The 25,355-nt window shown below is 37.0% G+C and overlaps 1 protein-coding gene across 2 annotated transcripts in view; it reads left to right on the forward strand.

Annotated features, from left to right (window-relative positions):
• The first annotated feature begins 12,347 nt into the window (after positions 1-12,347).
• The window catches only part of LOC101535821 (cytochrome c oxidase subunit 7B2, mitochondrial), a 42,377-nt gene continuing 29,369 nt past the window's right edge, over positions 12,348-25,355 (forward strand). The window contains exons 1-3 of one of the 2 annotated variants that reach the window (XM_058670145.1): positions 12,348-12,452; positions 18,066-18,120; positions 22,131-22,243. The gene's annotated coding sequence lies outside the window, so the exon portion shown is untranslated. The remainder of the gene's footprint in view (positions 12,453-18,065; positions 18,121-22,130; positions 22,244-25,355) is intronic. The other variant, XM_058670144.1, reaches the window with a different exon arrangement.

Below are 25,355 nucleotides of genomic sequence, written 5' to 3' on the forward strand. Positions count from 1 at the left end.
GAGGTAACTTTACCTGCTGTGCTGCAATAGCAAAACCCTTTTCTGCTGTCTTTTGTTGGCTCTGGTAAAAGTAATATGGATAATATAAAAATTATGTAGGCTATGTTTGTGGCCTACATGTGTTTACATTCTGGGGTGGATTACAGGTGGAAAAAAAGGTCATTTAGAGACTAAAAATGAGCTAAAATTGTTCAGTACCTATAATTGGACTATGATCTGAAGATTGAAAAGATTGAGTCTTGTTCTGTCCAAGGACAACTGAAAACATGGTAAGATGAGAAAAAAATGAAAGGTTAACTGGCTACAGAAGATTCTGAGCAACATAACCGAGTAGGATTTTAATAATTAGAAGGAAGCACATTGAGCTCTAATATTTTGTGTTTTCCATTGAATTTAAAATGCCTTTAAGAATCACTTAGTAATCATTTTAACATTTCCAGAAAATTTCCACATTTTTATTAAAGCACAAAAGTTAAAAATAATCAGTAATGAGTAGTGAGAAACACATGTTTATGCATAAGGTGTCTGTGCGTTGTAGTAGTTATAGGCTGCCGGTGGCTTATGCAGCCTTAAGGCTCACTGACAGTCCTGGAAGCAAGCGGAAGATACAAGCCAGGAGTAAGCTTGTTATTCTCAAAGCATGCCTGGGAGACCAGCCTGGTAGCAGAGACACCAGGTAGGGAGCACGTTGATTTGACAATATTATGATTATATGTCTATGCATAAACAGAAGCAAATAGCATAGAATTAAATGTGTCATTTTTATACTGTATATTTTTAAAGATTTATTTGTCATTGGAAAGTCAGATTTACAGCGAGAAGTACAGACGGAGAGAAAGATTTTTTTCATCCACTGGTTCACTCCCTAGGTGGTCACAGCAGCCAGAGCTGAGCTGGTCTGAAGCCAGCAGCCAGGATCTTCTTCCAGGTCTCCCACAAAGTTATAGGGTCCCAAAGCTTTAGGCCACCCTCTACTGCTTTCTCAGTCCACAAGCAGGGAGCTGGAAGGAAAGTGGAGCAGCCGGGACGTGATGCGGCACCCATATGGGATCCTGGTGCATGCAAGATGAGGACTTTAGCTACTAGGCTACCATGCTGGGACTTCTTACAATGTATATAGCAATATCACCATCAAAAGAGATTTCCAAAAAAAACATCTGCTAGTTGTATAGTATTTGGCTAAGTCTAGATTTTCTTGTTATTTTTAATGTATATCTAGTCTACATAAGCAAAGAAAACTGCATGCTTTCATAATGCTACAGGGACTGCACAAAAACCTAGATATCAAAACATAAACTTGGTTTTAGAATATGATTAATGTAGCTGGGAATACATCCTGCTCTTGGAACAGAAAAAAAATGTGCATAAGGGAATGAGTTTGATGGACCATATGTTCTTGCTAGTTGCAGAAAAGGAATATAAATGAAGACTACATAAGTTTTAGCTTGTTCTTTACTTTTACACATTAGGTGTTGAAACTGCTAAAGTATATCCCACTGAAGATTTCATGGGTGATGTTCCATTCACTACTTCATTTCTTTGGGATCTTCTCATATCTTCACTGCAACAAAAAGCATACTGGCTTTGCTTGAGGCATTACTGTAGGGATTCTAAAATATCACATACTTAAACATAGTCTCACTCCCCATCCTAGCTATGTTGCTCTTACTTGAATAAAAACTAAAAAGTAAATGTTGAATTTTGCTTCTGTGTTGAGTTACGAATTTAGTTTACTCTTTGCAGAAATCTGAACAAAATATTCACATTTAAGAAGACAGATGATTCAGTGTTCCCAGTCTTGCTTCAGTTTGACTCAAGACATAAAGTGAATGATAATCTGCAGGGAAACATATTTCTCTTTTGCAGTTCATTGCATTCTAACCCATTTTCCCATTTAATTCAATTTCTGTTTATGTGTTCCCATTACTGAGGAATTTTATACAAGTTGAGTTAGTTTTCCAAGGTTACACAGTTGGAAAGTGGTAAAGACATGAATTCAGACTGATATCTTCACCCAGAACTCATTTCATTTGTTCTGTTGTATAGAACTGCTCTATTGACATAATTTATGAAGATTTGCAACTCAGATTTATTAATTACTGAAAGATAAACATATCCACTTACAGCATGTCATTAAGAACATAAGTATAACAATGATAGCTTTCCTGCAGACCTTAGGTTATTATGTTTAATTAACCCTTCAGTTGTTCTGTTCCCCAGGTCCTATTCTCCAGATGGGAAGATACGGCCTGGAGGGGCAAAATGTCTCCTGGGCCACAGAGCTTGTAAATGTTGGAGTCCAGACGGGCGTAGTCATTTCTGACTCCCTAAAATTTGTAATCCTTTTGGGAGCATCCAGTAGAGTCAGAAAAGAGGTATTGGAGGAAGCAGCTGAGTCTGGATTACCTGGAGGGGGTTGGGTTGTCATTCAGAGAGAGGAAAAGCTTTGTTAGGAAAGAAGTTTGCATGCTAAGGTGGGAAAGCTCTGAATGGCAGGAGACCCTGTTCCTGGTGAGGAACAAACTTTCAATCCCCCCTTTTTTTGGATCCCAGTGGCACGTGGTTGTCCATTTAACCATGTACTCTTCCTAGTATTTATCCAAATAAGTTGAGGAAGGCACATTGTCCTTGAAAGAGGAGTACTTTGTTTGTTTTGTTACATTTTGGGTTTATGTTTTGTTATAATCCTAACTCCAAAGATCTAAACTAGCGATTCTAGTTCTACCAGCTACTGGATGAATATTTAAAGAAAAGTGTATACAATTTTTGCATAGTAAACAAAATTAAGCTCAGAAGATTGTGCCGAGAAACACCTGAGATTTGTAAAATAGCATAAAAAGTCTAAATCCTGCTTTAACATGCTAAGCTATTCTCACTGGTTACCTTAATTTCTGCAATATTACCCCACCATGTCTTGGGCTCTTGCTTGCAATTAATTTATGTATGTGTGTATGTTTTTTTTGCCTTTTGAAGCCTTACCTTTTTTTTTTTTTAAATTCAAGAGGCAATCCAATCCAGTGTCTTATTCTCATATCTTCTTTTGTAATTTTTATATCTTAGTAATTTTTGTCTGTTAACTTTTCTTTTACTAAACTTTGTGTCACCATAGAAAGGCTCATGTGTTTTGCTTCCTGTTGTAATCATTATCTCAAGGTTACAAATTGGAGGGTCTGTATAATATTTACTTTTATTTTTTACTTACAGATATTTTAAAAAGCTTTCCAGTTTCTTTTGAAGGAAATGGGTATCAAATATTAGCAACACAGAGCCATCTTTCTGATTCTAGTTGCAAGATAAATACACTTAATCATACTTCATGTTATATCTGATATTTTCATTGTGGGAGTTATAGATACTATCCCATTTTATGGATAGTAATATTTGAATTTTTAAAGGAATCTGTTCTCTTGAAATTTGAATCTAACTAAACATTTAACAATTTAAACTAATCTCTTCACAGTGATCAAGATATTTTTAAAAAGTTATTTATTAGATAGAGTTATAGAAAGAATGGGTGAGACAGAAATAGAGACAGATTTTCTGTCTGCTGATGTATTCTCCGTATGGCTGTAATAGCCAGATCTGGGCAGTGGGGAATACCAAAGGAAGGTGATGTTGGACTCTGCACACTCTTCAGCTGAAGTTAAACTCTGCTATTTTATGATTAGTTCATCTGGAAACGGCACTAATTTTTGTTTCAGTGCTGAGGGAATCAGACAGTAGTCGCGAGACAAATGAATAGATTGCAGATACTTCTTTCTAGTCTCCAGACTGTTTCTTAATTCTGTTGTTTTCTTTGCTGTGACAAGCTTTTTGTTGGTAAAATTCAATTTGTCAATTTTTTTTTCTGCCTGTATTTTTTGGTCATAACCAAAACATCTTTAATCAGACTTTTTGTCCTTGAGTGTTTTCCTAGTAATGAAATGGATTATTTTTGTTGCTTACAAGTAAAATGGATGATGATCATGCTGACACATTCTTGATATTCATTGTTGTTAAATGAAATGAACCAGGCACAGAAAGATAAATCACATATTCTCAAATGTATGGGACTAAACAGTTGATTTTGTAGATCTCATTGATTATTATGTTATATCACATGTAAGTTAAACATTTATTTAATTAGATGTGATTTAAAAATATATGTTTCAATGGAAAATATTTGAGACAATAATGGAAAAATGCAGGGGAAAGAAGCCAAAATTGGAGGAAGGAAGGAGGATAAAAAAGAAGGAAGGAAGGAAGGAAGGAAAGAAAAGAAAGAACACCAAAAGAGTGAGCTTCTCTTAACTCTCCTTTTCCTCCAACACCAAGATTAATTTTTCTGGTCATGCATTTTTAAAATTATGTTTTGATCAGTTGTAACTTCCGTAGCTTTCCCAGTGGGAGGTTCTACTTGCTTTTTGTTTAATTTAGCTTTTACATAAATATGTTTTAGCACTCAACTGTTTCTGTTCCTACTGTGAAAATATTTTGTAAGGAACAGCATTGAAACACTTAATTTGTCCCAGTTCTATAGATATAGACATTTGAATGCAGCAGTGGAGTGTGAACTGTAATGTGCACATCTATACCACTGGGGTATAGAAAACGGCGTGAACACTGTTCACCTAAAGGTGGAAGACCTGCAAAAAGGACCAAAGCTTCGTTGCCTTTCCTCTATAGTAAGGTAACATATCACTATTTCAGATTAATAGTATTTTGCTGATTTCTTTGGGAATCAATTCTAGATCCAAAATTTGTGGGTTAAAAGTTTTGATTTTTAAAAGTAATGGCAGTATTTTTCTTATCAATGTAAGATGTTTTTACAGAAACTTTATAGTTGATATTGTGGTGTACCACGTAAAAGCTGCCAGCTGTGACACTGACATCCACTGTGGCACTGATTGGAGTTCTGGGTGCTTTACTTCCAACCCAATTCCCTGCTAATGTGCCTGAAAAACAGTGAAAGATAGGTCAGGTGCGTGGGGTACTTCCAACTACACCTGAAGGAAGTTCCAGTCTTGCCCAGCCCCAGTGTTGCGGCCGTTTGGAGAATGAACCCATGAATGGAGGATCTATTTGTTATTCCCTCTCTTTGAAACAAGTAAGCAAACAAACAAACAAAGCCACATATTGACAAAAACAGAAGTAAAATATTTATCTCCAAGCTAAATATCACTCAGCTTTTGGTGCATATGGTTTCATAATTATCTCCTATTAAAATGTTACTGTGGCTTATTTCACTTAACTATGGATATGACTATCTTTTCAAGACATTCATTTTTTTTTCAAAACAGCTTTTAGATAGTTTTATGATAATATGAGAATAAATAATTAATGACTGCATTTATTGCAAGTCATTCCCAATGTTTTATGCTTATAAAAATTCTATAATGGATATATCTTGATATGTGTTACATAAGATTTTTGTTTCTCAGGCCATCTATCATCTATTCATTCCATTCACAAATATGTCTTTAGGGGCCCATATGTGCTAAGATACTGTGCTGACACAAAGCAGGTGGCCATTAGTCTTGTGGAACATGCAACATTGAAATATACTCTTCAGTAAAACTGTCTTCAATATTGGCAAGTCTGCACTGTGCAGTACACTCTCCTTAAAACTAATTTAAAATGGAATTTAAATAGGCATGGGTGAATCTTGTTAATCTTGTGAATTCCTTCTTCATATCCTCAAATCTACCAGCTCTTTAGACCAATATGTAGTGTTAGAACCTTCATGGAATCTAGACATAGATGTCATTTCATATATTATTTGAAAAAATATCCCTACAACCTAATGATGAAATATTATAATTTCAGTAACTTTTTTGTTTTTGTTAATTTTTTATTTTTATTTTTTAAATTTTATGGTACAATTTTGTATGGACTGTGATTTCCCCCAAAGCTCCCACCCTCCGACAGATTTTCCTCATGTTGCTACAATAGTATAGTCCTTCATAAGGAGTCATACTTCCATCAGTCTGTTATGTAAGTGTGCTCCGACATTGCTGGTACAGTGTCAGACAGTCCAGCATCCCATTGTCTACACATGTCCAACAGTTTTATTGGGAATCCATCTTTGATTTGGAAGCAGGAATGGATATTGCATTGTATCCCCACATCTGGATACCCAAGAGACTTTTGTGTTTTGTTTTTGTTACCCATGCGTTGGTTGCTCAGTGGTGTGTTTGTCATGGTGCTGTAATTTTGTTGTTGTTGTTCTAATTCATACCAGTTGTTGAACTTATTTCCTGGCTTTGCATTTATGGGAATATATAGTGATGGAGTAATAGAGACTACAATAATGACTTTTTAAAATCTGAATGTATGAAATAGGCAGTTATTCAAAGTAACTGACAATTCTAGAAAGATGTATTGGATATATTTTAGTGTATATGTTAATATAGATAGTACAGTATTTTTCCAAATGAATAATTAAGAGGCAATACAATTATTAACTAATTAAAATAATTACATTGAATTTGGGTTTCTTGCTCCTTTGAATTAATGTTATTAGAAAGTTTTAATGAAGCCAACTTAAACTTGAAACATCTACAAGAAAGTTGATTTTTTAAATAACTGACTCTAGGAGTTATAGCAATTTCAGGTATTATCAAAATAAACAATTATGATGAATGCTCATGTGAACAGGAAACGAAAATATAATGCAAACATTGAAAATAAAATCAGTTGTCTTAGAAGTGAATACCATAATATATAGGAAAGAAAATCCCTAACCAAAATTATTTTAGAAAACAGCATCTTGATTCCATAGGACTCAGGATAAACATTGCATATAACTACTAGAATCTTAATTAGTGAATGCTTCCTGTACAGGAGCCTGTATTGTGGCCAGGATAAAAAAGCTTCTTTCTACAACACTGGCTTCTCATATGGGCACAGTTTTGAATCCAGTACAGGCTATCAGTGTGTCATGCGCACATATGAAGTCTCATTTTATCTGTGTACTTGTATTGAACAAATAGGTAAGTTAACTTTAGATAATGAAAACCAGTTTTCCCATTGTTCTAGAAAGAATCAGAAATAAAGGGGGGTTGCTAAAATGAATGTAGTGGTGTTATAACAGATTAGAATTAGAGGTGTCAGTGTAAGCTCATTGCTTTAATATATACGTAAAGATAAACAATACCATACATTCTTGTTATTCCAAGAATTTGCTAGTCCGTAAAATCACAGGACTAGCAAATGCTAAATCATTACTATAGGGTTAAGTACGGGGATAGGTTCATGACATTTCTTTTTTTTTTTTTAAATAAAGCAAACATTTATTAAGCTATAATAAAAACATTCCATCAAATTACAAAACCTGAGCAAGAAAAACAAATGGCACATGCTTAACTGTAATTGACATTCAAATAAAATTTGCATTCCCAAAATATTATACAGTAATTAGAAAATACCAGCCAAAGTAATATTAGGATACTTTTATGTGCGATCTCAACAAATTTGAACAGAAGCAAATTTTAACAAAGGTAAATTTTACAGTGAAACATAGCAGTAGATTAAGGATCTTAACATGTTTATTTTACTGCTATTTGACACTATGATACAAAAATAAGAGGATTTACTTGACATTTTTAATAAATGTCTCATGGGCTGTTGAGTGTCTTACTGGTGAAAAGATTTAACTGGCTAATCTCATCAATCCATTTTGTACATTTAGTAAGCATCAACTCTGCCCTACATAACTCTTAATGCAATTCACAGCACACAAATGGTTATCATATTAAATACATAATCAACTCGGACTTCTCAACAACAAGGAAATTAGTAAACCATCAAATGGACTGCTTAACATACACTTTCCTCATAACTAAATAACACACAAAAAAATCAAAATAATATTTGTCATCACTCTAAACTATTGCCAGCAACTGACGGAAACTGCCAATTTGCCATATTCATGTTCACAACATGCTAAATGTACTCTGCTGTTGCTTCATCCATGAAATGCCAACATGCCTAGAACAGAGAATTTTCACCATCTCTTGCCGTGGGACCTGACTTGCAGCAATCTATATTTAGATCAGAACTCCATGGGCACTTGATGAACTCTACCTTTCCATGTTGGCTTTCTTATATGAGAGAGAATATATGGTATTTATTCTTTTGTGATTGACTCATTTCACTGAGCATAATAGTTTCTAGTTGGGACCACCTGGTTTTGAATAGAATAATATCGTTCTTCTTGACAGCTGAATAATATTCCATTGAATAGATGTACCACAGTTTTTTTAACCATTCTTCCTTAGACGCACATCTGGTTTGTTTCCATGACATTGCTATTGTGGATTGTGCTGCTGTGAATATAGGATTACAGATCCCCTTCTCGTATGCAGATTTCACTTCTGTTGGTTATATTCCTAAGAGCGGAATTGCTGGGTCATATGGCAGCTTTATTTGCAATTTTCCAAGCACTCTCCATATGGATTTCCACAATGATTGTACTAGCCTACACTCCCACCAGCAGTGAAGGAGGGTACCTTTTTCCCCACATCCACGCCAGCATGTGTTGTTTTTCGAATTCTGAATGTAGGCCAGTCTCACAGGAGTTAGGTGGTACCTCAAGGTGGTTTTCATTTGTATCTCTCTGATGGCTAGAGAGCCTGAGCATCTTTTCATATATTTATTAGCTATTTGTATCTGTTCTTTTGAGAAACATCTGTTCATTTCCTTTGCCCATTTTGCTACAGGGTTTATTTTTTCACTATCCTTGGGTTTCTGAAGCTCTTTGTAGATCCTAGATATTAGTCCCCTGTCACTTGTGTAGAATGCAAAAAATTTTTTCCCATTCTGTAGGTTGTTTCTTCAATTTTTTAATTGTTTCTTTTGCTGTACAGAAACTTTTTAGTTTGATATAGTCCCATTTGTTCATTTTGGATTTGATCGCCGTTGCTTTAAGCGTCTTTTCTAAAAAGTCTTTCCCTGTTCCTATATCTTGGAGTGTACTTCCCATGTTTTCCTTTAGTAGTTTAATGGTTTCTGGGTGTAGATTTAAGTCCTTGAGCCAATTAGAGCTGATTTTTGTATAGTGCCACAGGTGCGGGTCCTGCTTCTTTATTCTGCAAGCTGTTATCCATTTGTCCCAACAGCTTTTATTGAATAGACCAAGGTTTTTTACCTGGATTGTTTTCTGTTTTCTTGTCAAAGATTAGTTGACTATACATGTGTGGATCCCCTTCTGGTGTTTCTATTCTGTTCCACTGATCTTCTTCTCTGTTTCTGTACCAGTACCAGACTGTTTTGATAACCACTGCTCTATAGTATGTTTTGAGGTCTGGAATTGTGATGCCTCTGGTTTGATTTCTATTTTTCAAGACAGCTTTAGCTATTCGTGGTCTTTTGTGGTTCCAGATGAACTTCTGTATCATCTTTTCTATTTCTGAGAAGAATATTGCTGGGATTTTGATTGGGATTGCGTTGAATCTATATATTGCTTTTGGTAATATGGCCATTTTGATGATGTTGGTCCTACCAATCCAAGAACATGGTAAGGTTCTCCATTTTTCAAGATCTTCTTCTATTTCTTTTTTAAATGATTTATAGTTTTCATCGTAGAGGTCTTTCACATCTTTAGTTAACTTAATTCCTAGGTATTTAAGATTCCTTTCCTCTATTTTAAAGGGAACTGTACTTACAATTTCTTCCTCAGTGGCGGAATTATTTGTATACACGAATGCCATTGATTTGTGTTCATTAATTTTGTATCCTGCTACTTTACCAAAGTCTCTTATGAGTTCCAATAGTCTTTTGACTGAGTCTTTTGGTTCTCCTATATAGAGAATCATGTCATCTGCGAATAGTGATAATTTTAATTCTTCATTTCCAATTTGTATTCCTTTAATTGCTTTTTCTTGTCTAATAGCTCTGGCAAGAACTTCCAAAACTATATTGAAGAGTAGCGGTGAGAGTGGACATCCCTGTCTAGTTCCAGATGTTAACGGGAAGGCTTCTAGTCTTTCCCCATTTAGTATGATATTGGCATTGGGTTTATCATAAATTGCTTTGATTATGTTGTAGAATGTTCCTTCTATGCCTATCTTATTTAGGGTTTTTAACATGAAGTGGTGTTGGATTTTATCAAATGCCTTCTCTGCATCTATTGAGAGGATCATATGGTTTTTATGAGTCAACTTGTTGATGTGATGTATCACATTTATTGTTTTGCGAATGTTGAACCATCCCTGCATGCCTGGGATGAATCCCACCTGGTCCGGGTGAATAATCTGCCTAATGTATTGTTGGATCCTGTTGGCTAATATTTTATTGAAGATCTTTGCATCTATGTTCATCATAGGTTCATGACATTTCTTTTGTCATAATATTTTCATTAACTAGTTGTTTAGCTTTGTTCTATGTGTATTTCTGTTTAAAGACATCTTAGTTAATAAATATTAATTGGTATTGATATAAAACCCCATAACATATGTCTAAAACTTTTACATGTGTGTTCTTTCTGTGGCACATCTAAACATGTTCCAAGTAGGAACACTAATGGACTTCAACATACCAGTAGTACAGTTGCAAACAGAAAGCAGAGAAAAAATGCAAACCATGTAGCTATGAGTAAACCACAGCACTAAATTAGGAGAAATTTTGCCAAAAAATGCAGAAGCTCAATATGGTCTTGAGAAATCACTGGATAAATACAAATTGAAGAAAACTTTACAGAAAAATCAGTATTCTTCAAATATGTGTGTGTTACTAGCTTTTCATTGCTATAATAAAATACTTGAGGCAGGTTAACATTATAAAGAGAAAGGGTTTATGTAAAAGCTCACCTGTCGTTGAGGTTCACGGGCATAGTAGTGACATTGGCTCAGTTTTAGTGAACAACACTGACTGCATCAGATCGTGGCCAATGGCAGCAGCAGGAACACATTAAGACAGGAGCAGTCACAGTATTCGACAATGCAAGAATAGACGAGGAGGCAAAGACAACTATCATACCTTCTTTTGAGGCCATGCCTCTAATTAGGATTTTTCTATTAGGCATTAGGCTCCCACATGCTCAGCATTTCCTGACATTGCAGTACCAAGCCTCCACCACAGGAGACTTTAAGGACCAAAAATGTCCGCATCATAATAATCCTTACCAAAATGGCAAAGACTGAGGTGGGCATGTCCTGCCAATGGTTAAATTGCCACTTGGAAGATTTACTCAGACAAGCACTCGGCTTGAAACCCGACAACTCTGCTAGTGGTCCAGTGTCCTCCTAGTAGCTCTGTGGGATCTGGTGTGTGATGGCTAAGTACTGTGTTCTTGCCACCTCCTGCAAGCGGCTCAGGGTGAATTTCTTCTGGCTTCAACTGACCATTGTGAGCGTTTGAGGAGTGAGTCAATGGATGAAGGCTCTCTTCTTTCTCCTCCCTGCTTTCCCTGCTTCTCTCTCTCCTCCTCTCCCTTCCTTTTTAAATAAAATGAAAGTAAATAAGTAAATAATTGGGAAAGGAAGACTTAGTAATAGACTGGAGGCGAGTAAGGAAAAGTAAATCTAAGTGCAGTGTACTGTCCTTTTTAAGATTTCTGAACAGATGATTGTCATTGGTGGAAACCTGGTGAGTATCACATGAAATATAGAACTTGGTTAATAATATCCTATCACTTTAATAGCCTGTATTTTATTACTTAAAATGGGGCAAAGAATACAGCAACTGTTTTACTAATCTTCAGTTTTCCTATCTGTTTAAATTAGTTCTGCATATTAATAGTTTAAAAATATATTAAAATGTATTATGTCCATTCACATTTTTTTAATATCTGACTCAGAATTAGCAGTTTTGGCTTCATGTGCCCTCTTTGGATCTTTTTATTTTAAAAAGTTATTTATTTGGAAAGCAGAGTGACATGGAGAATGAGAGACAAATGAGAGACAATGTCATGCACCTTTTTGTCGACTCCTCAGAGTGTGGTGTGGCTGGTCCATGCTAAAGCTGGAGCCCTGACCTACACCTGGGTCCCGAGTACTGGGGCCATGATCTGCCGCTTTCCCAGGTACATTAGCAGGACAGTAAGAAGCAATGCAGCAGACTTGAACAAGCACTTTGATATGGAATGCAGGTGTTGCAGATGACAGCTTTGCCCACTGTGCTACATTGCTGGCACTTCTTAGATTTGTCATGGGTCAGAATTGCCGGAAGGACAAACTCTGTTCTCGTGTTCCCTGTTAACTTGAACTACATTTTTTCTTTAAGCTTGTGTAACCATCAGATCTGGTTCATTATCTTGGTGTTTCTTACTTGAAACCCAAGGAGAGATGGATTATCCAAGGTTCTTTTTGTTAAAAAATTAAATCTAGTATCATTGAACTTCACAAGGCCAATTTATGTGTTCTGTGCTCTTAGATTAAAAGCCAAGTCAAGCTCCAATCAATTCTTGTTCTTTGGGGAAATACACATATTATAAAGCTTAATCACCTAGTGATTTCATTGATGGAGGACTGTGGGTAGGTCTCTTGGCCTACTATTGTCTTGCCATTGTGTTTTGCTTACATAAAGTGCTAACATTCACTTTTCCTTTCACAAAATACGCTGCAACAGCTATACTTTACAATGTTAGTAAATCATTGACATTTAGCCAGCAGTGCCTTGCAGGCTAAAAATGGCTCATTTGTATAATTTCATGTGATTCCTCATACTAAATGAAGTAAAATCTTAGAAAATAGACAATAATGTGAGATATAAGGATGTATTTTTATCTTGTGAGAAATCTATACTATGTGAATAGATTGTGCATTTTGAACATACAATAAATGGTTCTTCATTTAGCAGCCTGCTTTAAAAAAAAAAAAAAAAAGATCAGTCTTAAATATGCTTACCAGCATGTCCTACTAGATTACTAGATAATTAGGGTATGCTCAACAGTAATGCAGAGAGCGATAGTGGGAGTACAGGATAAATCTTTGAGTCTTACATTGTGTTTAATTTAATATTCCTAATTTTAGCAATTTGAAGTCATTTTATCTGTCTCTCTCAGAAGACCATTAAAGAAGATACATTTTGTGATTTTTGCCTTAATTTAATGATCCTTGCAATAAATTCTGCTTTGAATTTATCATCCAGGAATAACTTTTTGTTGTTAATACAAAGACATTTTTCCTTTGTTGGAAATATGATTACATAGTTTGTTTCCATTTTTTGGTAACAGTGGTGAGAAATCACAGAGCTAGATTTAATTTTCGAGTGTGGTAGTTAACTACATGGGCATTTAAAAATGATTCTCCAATTAATTTAACAAATTTTTGAATAAAAGCTATGACGGAAACATGCTGTAAGCTCTTATTCAGCTGTACTTAATATGCATTTATCTAACACTATTTCCATTTGCTTTTCTAATTGCATATTTATATTTTAGAAGTTGGTCAATTAAAGTTTATTGAATACCTCCCATGAGCCAAAATTTACATCAGCGAAAAGCAAATCGAATTTTCTGCCATGTAGGGACTTATATTCAAATGGGGAAAGGCATACAAAAGAAAATAGAGAGGCTGTTAGTTAACAACATCAGTTGGAAACTCTTCATGCCATGTTTTAGTCTTATACTTAAGTATTCCTCAAAAGGCCATTAGTGAGCTTAATGAAGATCATTAAACTGAACTAAGAAAAACACATGAGCAGTGACTCTGTTTTAGCCAATTAATGATGGAACAAATCCCAAGAAAAGCTGGTTGGACAAGGAGCAGCTGTGTTGCTACGTATGTATTGTATGTATAGATAAGTGTGATTAAATGTACACATACACACTCACACACACACAAAGTATATTGAAGACAAAAGAAAGACCTATTTTGGATATGTTGTAGAACAGGAACTTTTAATATTTCTTTTTTATTCGAATTTCACTTTTATCTAACTATGTAAGTGTTCAGTGCATCTTCATTGAATTGAATTAATAGAGAAGAAATTGCTTTCAAAGCATTATAGGAAAATGGGATGCTCACCATAGATAAATCAGATAAAAGTTGAATATTAATCACATAAATGTACAACCCAGTCTTTGTGTGACAGTAGCAGCAGTACTTTATAAATAACATTGGTTTGCATACAGAGTATGGATGTACACAATCAGGTTAGCCTCTCTCACTGAGCGTGCCTTGTTAGAGCAAGGCCTTGGATACAAGACTAGCTTCTTAGAGTTGGTTGTAATGAATTTTTTGAAAAATAAATTAAAAGCCAATTTAGGTGTGTCTTGTAATAATGATAAGTATAAAAATAGCCTATTTTATCTATTTAGTAATTGAGATGACTTTAATTATTATGTGTTAGCCAGTTTTGAAATACCAACTGTCAAAGCCTCATAGACAGTGAAGTTGTACAACTCTGGCACTAATTGTCCTTACAAAGGCGCCCGTTAAGACTGAGTGCTCATGTTAATATGCCAATGCCCCAAAAGCAAATATCGTATGTTCTCTCTGATGCAAGACAACATTTATGCAAAATGCCGCGCCATATAGGTGAATACGCATATACATATGTTCTCGTAGATGAACTGTATAATGGAGAGTAGCATACTGCAAAGTGATGATATGTTGCAGTCGGCATCTCTACCTCCGCATAAAAGGGGAACTGCCAGCGAAACAGTTAAATGTATGCTCTCTAGGACTGACCAGTTTCCATATAGTTTCACCCCTTCCAGCACCTTTTGGAAATGCATCTGTTCAGGACCCTGAGGCTGCACTGATGGTGTCTGGACCTGGCTTTTCCTGCTTTTCCCTTTCACTGGTGATTACCACTAGCTTCTGGGATGTCTGCAGGCTTATCCCCCCTTTGGTTTTCATTTTTTATTAATTTTTATTTTTTTATTATGTTGCATAATGTGACACATTTTCATAGACTCTGGGATTCCCCCAACCCCTCCCCGTGCCCTCCCGCCATGGTGGATTCCTCCACCTTGTTGCATTACCACAGTTCAAATTCAGTCAAGATTCTTTCATTGCAAGTATGCATCAAGCATAGAGTCCAGCATCTTATTATCCAGATAAATTCAACAGTTTCTTGGGGAGACAATCTCTGGTCTGAACGTAGAGCTGGCAGAATATCATCCCGATCAATTAGAAGCCCCAGCACAACATCAAGAACAATTTACAGCATTATGGAATTGACATGGTATTGAGTAATCAATATGTTAAAACCATGCAAGTTCTTAACCACATCCTGTGACTACTTCATCGACACTTCAATTTTTGTTTGTACACAGAACCGACTGCTCTACACCTTTAAGTGGCTATAGGGTACTATTCAGCTGTCTTGTGTCTGTTTTCATTTTAGTTTTTAGCAGTTTATTGTGTTGATGCATAATTTTGCTGAACTTGGCAGATTTTAGGATAGTCTAAACTGGCTTATAACTTTAACAAGGCATATGTCAACAGTTGAGGTGCAAGAACAGTTTTAGGAGGGGAGTGCAGAGAAATCTTCGATACCCTAGTGAGGAGTAACTAATCTTTGTGTCCTGTCTAGTAAGGTATATGGGGATCCATGCTGACCGTTTCCTGTTTGGTTTTAAGCTTTCCTTGTATTTCTCTGACTATTCTTTTTTGTGTATGGGGGTAGGGCTCCGGGGCGACCCTGATGGTCATTGCAAGAGAGGTGGGGATCCAAAGTTGGAACTGACACTTCTCTGTTGGTTACAAACAAGTTACTGCTCCTGTCCACACTTTTGGGGATGGGAATTGTACAGGGTGCACGAATACCAGGAGACAAGGAACACAGAAATCCAAGAGTGTATCTACCTACAATTCTTCTTCCACTAATCTTATGTTGGCTTAGATTTTTCTCCTGAAATGTTTTAATGGCCATCAGTAAAGGAACGCCCGTAGTTTGCTATGTTAGCTTTACCACCGCCTGCTTACCTTCCTTTGGTCTTATGTGATGGGCCTCTTCGATGTCCGTAGCCAAACCAGCGTGATCATCCTCCTCAGTCACTTACTTTCCACTCTTACTAGCCTCACTGTGGGCCAGCTCAGAACCTTTGTAATCATCTTTAACTCTTCATTTTCTTAAATCTAGCATCTGATTTATTGTAAAATAATGTCCTACTTATTTTCAAAATATGTTAGCCCTCACCTTGTCTCTGTTTTGACAAGAATCTTCTGGGTTTTTTTTTCCAGCAAAAACTCTGTAATTTGGCCTTTTATTACTTCTCTGGCCTTTTCTACCGTATCTTTCTTTCTCATTCCATCCCAGACCACTGGGTTTCGTTTTGCTGTTTGAACAGGACCCACACGTGCCACTTTAAGGCCTGGGAAGAGGTTGTTGCATTTGATTGGAACCCTTCTCTCAGATACTTTCATGGTTGACTCCATCACCTGCCGTGGGACCTTCCTGATAAAGCAGTAGAGATGTGAGCTGTCCTTTTTACTTTTTTGCAACTGCAGTCTGTTTTGTGTTTTTCTTTGTGTTCTAATTTTCTCATGTACTGCCTTACAAGGTACTTATGTTGCCACATTCTATCATTTACTTATTGCATTTGTAGTTTATGTGTACCGTTGCTTATAAAAATGAAAATTTTACAAGTTCAGAGAATTCTGTCTACTTTATTTCGGCGTCTCACTCAGACCGTTAAGAATGTTCTGGCAAATAAAGAGGTGCTTCTTAAATATTTGTTGAATGGATGAATGCAGTTAGCCTTGCTCTCAGCTAGATTAGCAATCTCACCTCATCCTGGGGAATCTTAAGTACTGAGAGAATTGCTTTTCTCTTAAAGATTTTAAAATTGACATTTCTTGCTTAGCATAATTATCTTCATTTGCTGCTGTCGTGAGGGCCTGATCTAAAATACATGTTGGCAGCAGACATTTTGCTCAGTAATTTAGACGACACGCTCCCTATTAGACTGTGAGTTTGATTTCTAGCCACTGCTGATTTTGGAGGCAGCCTATTGGCACCAGCGGTGGGGCACCTCTCACCCTCCCGGGAGACCTCCATTGCTTTTTCCATTTCTAGCTCAAGGTCTAAGCCAGCCACAGCCAATAGGGACAACTGGGGGTGAACAAGCGGAAAGGAAACACTGGTCTGTTTCTCTGCCTGTCTCTCTTTCCCTGTGTCTCTCAAATAAATACAAACCATAAAAAAAGAAATATATGCCACTTGATGCCCTGTGGAAACTATTCCGCCCATAACGGAGGTAAATACTGTTTCTCAGCAGCTGCTGAGCACGTGCTTCTAGTAAGAACCATAGCAGCACTCTGGCATTGGGAGTTGTTGGGACTCTTGCAGCTTTTCCATAGGCCAGGTTGTTTTACATCGTATGTGACTTCTCACTGAATGAGGCTTGCGTATGCTTCATTAAACCTCAGCGTTTTTTCCTGTGGAGATCAAAAGAATGGATAAAACTGGCAGCAGTAGTTTGCAGACACCTCTGCTGACGCGCATTTCCCACAGGGTTTCTCATCAGCAGCTGGTTTTCCTTACCATGTGCTTTGATTTCTTCCTGTTCATCAACAGCCCCAAACATGAAGATCTGGATTCTGGATAGGCCTTAATATCATTCGTGTTCACTTTAGTCCAAGGTAGTAACTTAATGAAAGATATTCTCTAGCTACATCTTCACTTTCGGTGGTGTGTGTGTGTGTGTGTGTGTGTGTGTGTGTGTGTGTATTGCTTATAAGTGAATGAGAAAATGTATTTTTTGAAAGTCAGTTGAGGGATTTGTATGCCGGCCAGCTGGATTTGGGGCATGGACACTAGCATTTCCTTTTCACTGAGCCTAACTCACAGGGGAGCTCCTGACTTTCTCTCCCCATTTGAGCTTGGCTGCAGGAAACAGTGGCTCTGCAGGTAACTAGTAGGAGATGGTCCTAGCCAGAAGCAGTGAGGAATGCCTATGGAGCCCCTCTGTTCCACGATGGGCCCGCTGTGCCTCATCGCTTCACACGCATGTATATTTATCTCAGCATTAAGTTGTTCCCTAACATTTATTTTAAACAGTTGTAAGTTGTGTGAAAATAGTGTTGATGAGTAGTGTATGGTGGTTTTTCTGTGGATAACATAGCCTCCATCTGCCTTGTGTCTTTTGCTGTTTCTTTGAAGCCTGATAGTAACTTTCTAATTGTATTTTTTAGGAAGCTACACCTTAACGTGGTGAGGCAAACAACTGAACTTCAGAGCTCCTACAAGGTAATGAAAAAAATGCAGAAAAAGTTCATAATGCCTAGGTGAGAGTTTCACAGTGAATGACTGTTTTACAATGCTTTGATAATTGCTCTTTTTTGTGGGAAAAAATAAAGTTCTAATCGGAAATTTTTGAAAAAAAAGATCAGTTAAAAGTGGTATGTACTTTAAATCACTGTTTATTATTTAGTTTCATTCTCACTGCAAAATGAATGAGACAGGTACCGGTCTTAGCATCAAATGTCTGAAGAATGAAATACTTCTCTGCCTAGAATGTTTTGCTTGATGGACTAACTTGATAGTGTTAACTATGCCAACAGTTGGATGCAAAGCAAATGTGTGTGTTGCCAGCAAACATTTGCAAGAAACAAGCACTTGCTGGAAGTACTACATGCTTAGAAAAATCTTTTCTTAGGCCAACTGAGACCACCAAGTGTTTTCAACTATGGCATCCATTATTTCAGTGTTAAGAGCGCCCCCTGGTGTGACTATATTATTTCTGCTTAGGTAAATTTTAGATGCATTGAAAATCTCATTTTGCTATGCGGTCTGCTTTCTTTGTATGCAGGGTTTAAGTTGTTCATTACTGTGTGAGATTATGTATAAAAATGCATTTGATTTTTTCCTCTTAAATTTGAGGCCAGTGGTCAACTTGAAAGTTTTGAGTTTCTTTCTATGATTATACTGTTTATTTATTTATTTTTAAAAAAAGATTTATTTATTTTTATTGCAAAGTCAGATATACAGAGAGAAGGAGAGAAAGAGAGAAAGATCTTCCGTCTGATGATTCACTCCCCAAATGGCTGCAGTGGCCAGAGCTGAGCCCATCTGAAACTGGAAGCCAGGAGCTCTTCCAGGTCTCCCAAGTGGGTGCAGGGTCCCATGGCTTTGAGCTGTCCTCAACTGCTTTCCCAGGCACAAGTAGGGAGCTGGATGGGAAGCGGGGCTGCTGGGATTAGAACCAGCGACCATATGGGATCCTGGTGCGTTCAAGGCGCACCCACTAGACCACTGCACTGGGCCCAATTATGTTGTTTATTATGATGAGTGATTGTCTATAAAAATGCCTTTTTTTCCCTTTTGCTCATACGATTGGAGTCAGTCATCACCCTGTAAGTAGAGCTTTGTATTACCTAATTCATAAACTTTCATTCAGGCTTAATGACTGTACAAGTGACATTTTATTCTTACATGAAATTTGAATGGATAATGAAATTCCTTGCAAGCAGTAATTTTCTTAAGTGACATGGCTGTGAGCAGTTCCTTTTTAGTAAATAAATGGGTATTTGAAAAACAATTTTTGTGACTCAAAAATTGAGACACGCTCTTTTAAAAAAATATCTATTGTATGAAAATACTCCAAATTTTGGCATTTGCCTACAAACCTGCAGGTTGCTATACCTGTAGGTTTTGCTATTATATATATATATAAAGTTTTTGCATATATAAGAGCACTTCATCTGTGAATCATGAATAATCCTATCTGTCCCCTGCCACTGGTAAGAAGCGCCCCCCACCCTAGTTCTCAGGGAAAAATTGACAGGAGATTGCCCATTTAATGATAGCTATTTTTTCCTTATGTTTAATTTCTAGTCTTGGGGAAGAGTTAAACCACCTTTGCAAAAGAGTATGTAGTATTCTAAACCATGTTTCTGTGATTACACTGGTGAGCTCCTTTCATAGATTACTTTTGCTGTTACTGTCTTGTGTATTTTCCCTTTTAATCTGATTCTGAAGCCATAAGTTTACTGTAATATTTCTATTAATTCTTGACCTCTTAGAGAATTTTTTCTAAAAATTAGATTCTTAAAATTCAAGAGCAATGAGCCTGCAATAGATTTATGTTTGAACCCTGGATCTTGTATTTACTGAGGGAAATCACTGACTAAGGTCCTCAGTGTCTCCTGTAAAACGGGAATGCATATGGCGTTTATAGTGTAATGTTTACATTAAGGAATGCCAGGCTTGGAGCTGGGTGCATTATGAGCAGCATGAGCATTTATTTCTCACCACAGCTCTATTCATAAGACACCAGGATGATGTATTCTCACAACTAGAAAATTCAAGATTCGAATTAACATGTTTTCTGACATGAAATTGGCTACTGACTAGCAAACTGTATGTAATTTAAACATGCCTATTCATTTCTGTAAACTTGTTGCTTTAATTGTCCTTAAAATCAGAAAGTCCCCTAGTGCACAAACACGGTAAATCTGTTTGTAAACAGAATAGGGGATCCTTTTAAAAGTATTACTTATTTGAAAGGCAGAAAGAGGGGGTCGGGGGAACTGAATCTTGTGTTTGCTGCTCAGGTAGCCCCACCACTGTGTCAGCACACTTTGGCGGGTGCATTAGCACACCGCTGGATCAGCAGAGGGCCAGCCAGGGCCCCGGCCAAGTGAGTCAGTGCTGGCCAGCACAGATCCTGGGAAACGGATGCTTCTCTCAGCTGGAAACAGTAATTACTTTGAGGGTGTGTTTTGTCCATATAATTTCTTTTAAAACCAGGTGGAGTATTAAGAGACTTGTTGTCGTTAGGATGACTGAGCTTAAAATAGTAGTGGCAGGGACTAGTTGTACTGGGTGAGTGAGTTGAGGGCATCTCTAGGAGTAACAGAAAAGCAAGGTCATAGAATGCTTGTGTGGATTTCATCATGGATTGAGGTTTTTTATTATATATTATGTACCCGATTTTATTTTTAAATTGCTACAAAGGTCAGTGTGATAATAAGTTTCTCATTTTGTTAACAAGCAGTTCTCAGGATTACTAAGTAGCTCACCATGGAAACATGCTGTGAACAGGCCTGTTCTTCCTCGATAAAAATCTGCTGTTGCGTTTTATTCCCTTGCTCCTTTAAATTTGCTGTGGAACATTATTTGTTACAACATATGTTAAATGTTTTCCTTTCAGAGACTACATTTTGCCATCAGATATATATGTATATATACTGTTTTAGCTAATATGACGACATTTTGCATGCCATTATTTTAATAGGGTAGCATTATCATCCCAAACATGGACTCCCTCAAGACAGGGATTTACCCATCATTGTTTTATTTCCTCTCCAACTTCCTTTTTTTTCAAAAGCTGATACTATTTTGGTCTATATCTTTATACTTGAAAAAGGCTTATTTGGGAAAGAAAGAAGAAAGAGAACTCCCACTTTCATCAGAAGTAATTCCCTCAAATGTCCAGGAGCTAGAAACATAATTCATGCCTCTCACCTGGGTATTTGGAACCTGGCCACCCATTCATTTGAACCAGAAAGTACAGGCAGTAGAAGAGCAGGAAGTCGGGCTGTGGAACAGAGTCTGGATGCTAACATGGCGCTGGAACGTGGGATGCTGTGTCTTCACCTCCGTCCCTCCGTGAGCCTGCTGCAATGCACTCATATTGTCACTAACTGGAAAACCCTTTAACTTAATGTTTTTCCAGTCTCACCATTTTCCAGTAAAGTCATTCACATCAAGTACTTTCTGGAGCATAAAACCAATATCAGTTAGGACAATTTAATGTCTCATTACCCTGAAATACTCTTTGATTCTTATTTATCTCTCTTTTTAAGCTTATCTTCTTACCCTTGTCCCCACCCCTGGAATTGTTGCTTTTTAGATTTTTTATTTGATTGCAGAGTCTTATTTATACAGAGAAGGAAAGACAGAGAAAGAAAGAACTTCATCTGTTGGTTCACTCCCCAAAAGGCAGCAATGGCCAGAGCTGAGCTGATCCAAAGCTAGGAGCTAGGAGCCTCTTTCAGGTCTCCCATGTAGATGTAGGATCCCAAGGCTTTGGGTAATCCTGCACTGCTTTCCCAGGCCATAGCAGGAAGCTGAATTGGAAGAGGAGCAGCTGGGACATGAACCCTCATCCATGTGGGATGCTGGTGCTTGCACACAGAAGATTACCAGTTGAGCCAATGTACCAGCCCCACCCTGTGAACTTTGTGCTTTGGCCTACTTAAAAAAATTACAGATCCCGGGATGCTTTTTACATTCTTTGTGCCATTATATACAAGCTTTCTGTGCCAGCAACAAAGCAAACCTCTGTACTCCTGGAGATCTTTAAACAGAGCTATACCTTCACTTTCTGCGACAGTCATTTCAGATGAAAGTCTCACCAAAAGAGCACGTGACTACTCTAAATGCCTCTTTAGTAGACCGCTAAATGCCAGCTTCTGGCATCACAGAATACAGTTTACCATGGGCAGTTAGAAGTTGGGTACATTGTATTACTTGATATCACAGTAACAGGTACGCAGAATGTGCTAAGGAAAAACATTATTTATCAGACTTGTGTGGGGCTGAATAAAAACCAGAAAGATGGGGCCAGCACAGTGTTGTTGCAGGCTGACAGGCTGTATCTGAGCAGCCGAATTGATGCAAAACAGTCTGTGGTGAAGGAGGGAGAAGAGGTGACCCAGGAAGTTGCCAAGGATTTCTGTTGATACATAGACTGAAACAGTAAGCCAAGAACCATAATGGGGAAGTCAGTAAACATGCCTGTTGGCTAAAAGGCAGGAGTTAGAGAGATCGAAGCAGGAGGTGGCCAAAAGGCTGGAGCAGACTCACAATGAAAGCCAGGGACAAGGCTCAGCAAAGCACAAGAATAGGCTGCTGTCCTCCAGGTTCTATTTCTTTTCATTATATACATGTTTATTATCCTTAAAATCAGCTTAGCTTGTTCTTTTTCAGAAAATTATTGATGTATTAATTATCTGAGTCACAGCACATGTATGATCATTATAACACAATTATCATCAGTTCTCATGTTAGTTTGATACAAAGAGAACAGATTCAGTGTAGTTCATAAACACAATACAAACACTATGACGACACTTCTTTCCCTTCCTCACTTCCATTTTTAAAAAATGAGAAAAACTGTATTCTAATTTATGATATTCAAAGATTTCATGTTCTACCAGATGAAGAATTCAACATGTGGAAAATAAAGAGCCTAGGTTAGGAACAAGCTACAAACAGTAATCAAACAAACAGATGTTCACTTCTCTCAAGTACAGAAAATTTTGAAATAATCACTGATCACTAAACTGTGTGTGTGTGTGTGTGTGTGTGTGTGTGTGTGGTGTCCATAAATAAAACCTGGTAGATGTTTTTCTTCTTGAGTCTGGCTTAATTCACTTAGTGTAACAATCTCCAGTTGCATCCATTTTTTGTAAATTCTGGGATTTCATACTTTTTATGGTGAAGTGATATCCCATTGTATTTAGATATTACAGGTTTTTAAATGCAGGTGTTAATTGATAAACATCTAGGCTGGCTTCATATCTTAGCTATTGTGAATTAAGCTGCTGCAAACACATGGGTTCAGATAGTTCCTTCCTGTGCTGCTTTCGTTACTTTTGGCTACGTTCCTGGGAGTGGAATAACTGGGTCATATTAAAAGTGTTTTAGTTTTCTGAGAAATCTCCATACTGTCTTCCCAAATGCTTGCACTAGTTTGCATTTCCACCGGCAGTGTATTAGGGTACCATATTCTTCATTTCCTTACCAGTGTTTGTGATTATTTTACTTTTGGATAATGGCATTTCAGACTGAGGTGATAGCCTCACTAGTGTCTGTGTGTATTTTTCTGATAGATGTGGTACTGTGCATTTTTTTCCTGTGTCAGTTGGACATTTGTAGTTTATGCTTTATAAAATGTTCATATTCCTTTCTCGTTTCTTAACTTGTTCTGGAACTCCTTATGTATTGTGGAAACTAATCCTTTACCTGATGTATACTTTGCAAATATTTTCTTTTGTTCTGTTTGTTGCCACTTCACTTGTTGCCTATTTGCTTTGTTGTGCAGAAACTTGTTTGATACATTCCCATTTGTTTGTTTATGCAAACCCAAAAAGCATTCGTGGTTCCCTATATCTTTAACATTTTTTATGCACTCACTTTTTTATTGTTATAAAAATTAATACTTCTGTGGGTTGAGGTTTCTCACAGTTCACTCTCTAGACTGCAGTGTTGACACCAGGAGATAGCTAACTTCCCAGTTATCTAAGTTTTACCTTCATCTTGAACATATATGTGCTTCTGTAACTGGTCCTTGCTCATGGTTTTTGCAATGCAAGTGATGTTTGACACTTATTTTGACTTTATTGAGAATTGGGCTTGCCTTCTCTGGATTCTGTCTTCCTGTCTGTTGACTGTGCCCATTAAAATCCAATAATACCATATTGGAAACCATATGTTAAAAGCGATAGACCTCCAACTAAGATGACCAGATTACTGTATATCACATTCCTTTCTGCCTTCATGCCTTACTGGAGTTATATGATCAAGAAACAAATATTTGTTATGTTGAAACAGTTCCATTTCAAGGTTCCCCTTTAACCACAGCCAGCATTACCTTAATCAAGACTACTGCTGTTTGGGTGCTTTGCTTTAGAGATCGTAAACACTTCAAACTCATTAAAGTTAGAATATATTTTCTTTTATTAAACTTGATACTACCTTTTTTCTCCTTTGTGTTCATGAACATCCTAAACTGCCAGTTTCCCAGGCTGCAAATACTGGTCATTTTAACTTTTTAATTTCCATCTATATAATTACTTTCTACTTACTAAAAAATCCTTCTTGTAATACATTATTTCTTTATTATATGTCCATACTATCTATGCTGTTTTAAGCTTTTGTTTCCCCCTTAATCGAATATTTACCATAACATTTATAGCAAGTCTCTTTGATTTCATTTTTTCTTCATTTCTCTTCACATAGAGCTGATTAATATTCCAGATTTCTATCTGATGGGCCATTCATATGTTTTGTTCGGATGGTCTTAATAAAGTTCCAATTCAGAAATTTCATGTGTACTTTATTCATCTTTCCATTTCCTTTTGCTGTCTTGTTTTGCATTGCAGTTCCTTTCCTCTGCTTGTAGAGACAAAGAAGCCTTAGTGAACTGCTGGAAACCTGCTAAAGCTAGAGCGAAGGAACAGCAGTCAGCATTAAGCTTCATTCAGAGCAAATATTCCTTAAGGAGCAGCGGAATGAATATAGACTTGGAAGGACTTTAAAATTAAATCCTCAAGCAGTTGTGGAAAGCAGTAGTGCTGAGAGAGGGCAACAGGGTTATTTAAAGTCCCTTGCTCTGGAAAATGACAGGTGTATCCGACATTTCCAGGATTATATTTTGTTTTTGTTTTGTTGTTAGCATTGACCCTGCTGATCATTGCCTCTGTTCTTTAGAGGAATAATCGTGATGTGTTTGGGTTGACTTTTAGAAGTTGCTT

The sequence above is a fragment of the Ochotona princeps genome, chromosome 11 (genome assembly GCF_030435755.1).
Source record: "Ochotona princeps isolate mOchPri1 chromosome 11, mOchPri1.hap1, whole genome shotgun sequence".
NCBI lineage: Eukaryota > Metazoa > Chordata > Mammalia > Lagomorpha > Ochotonidae > Ochotona > Ochotona princeps.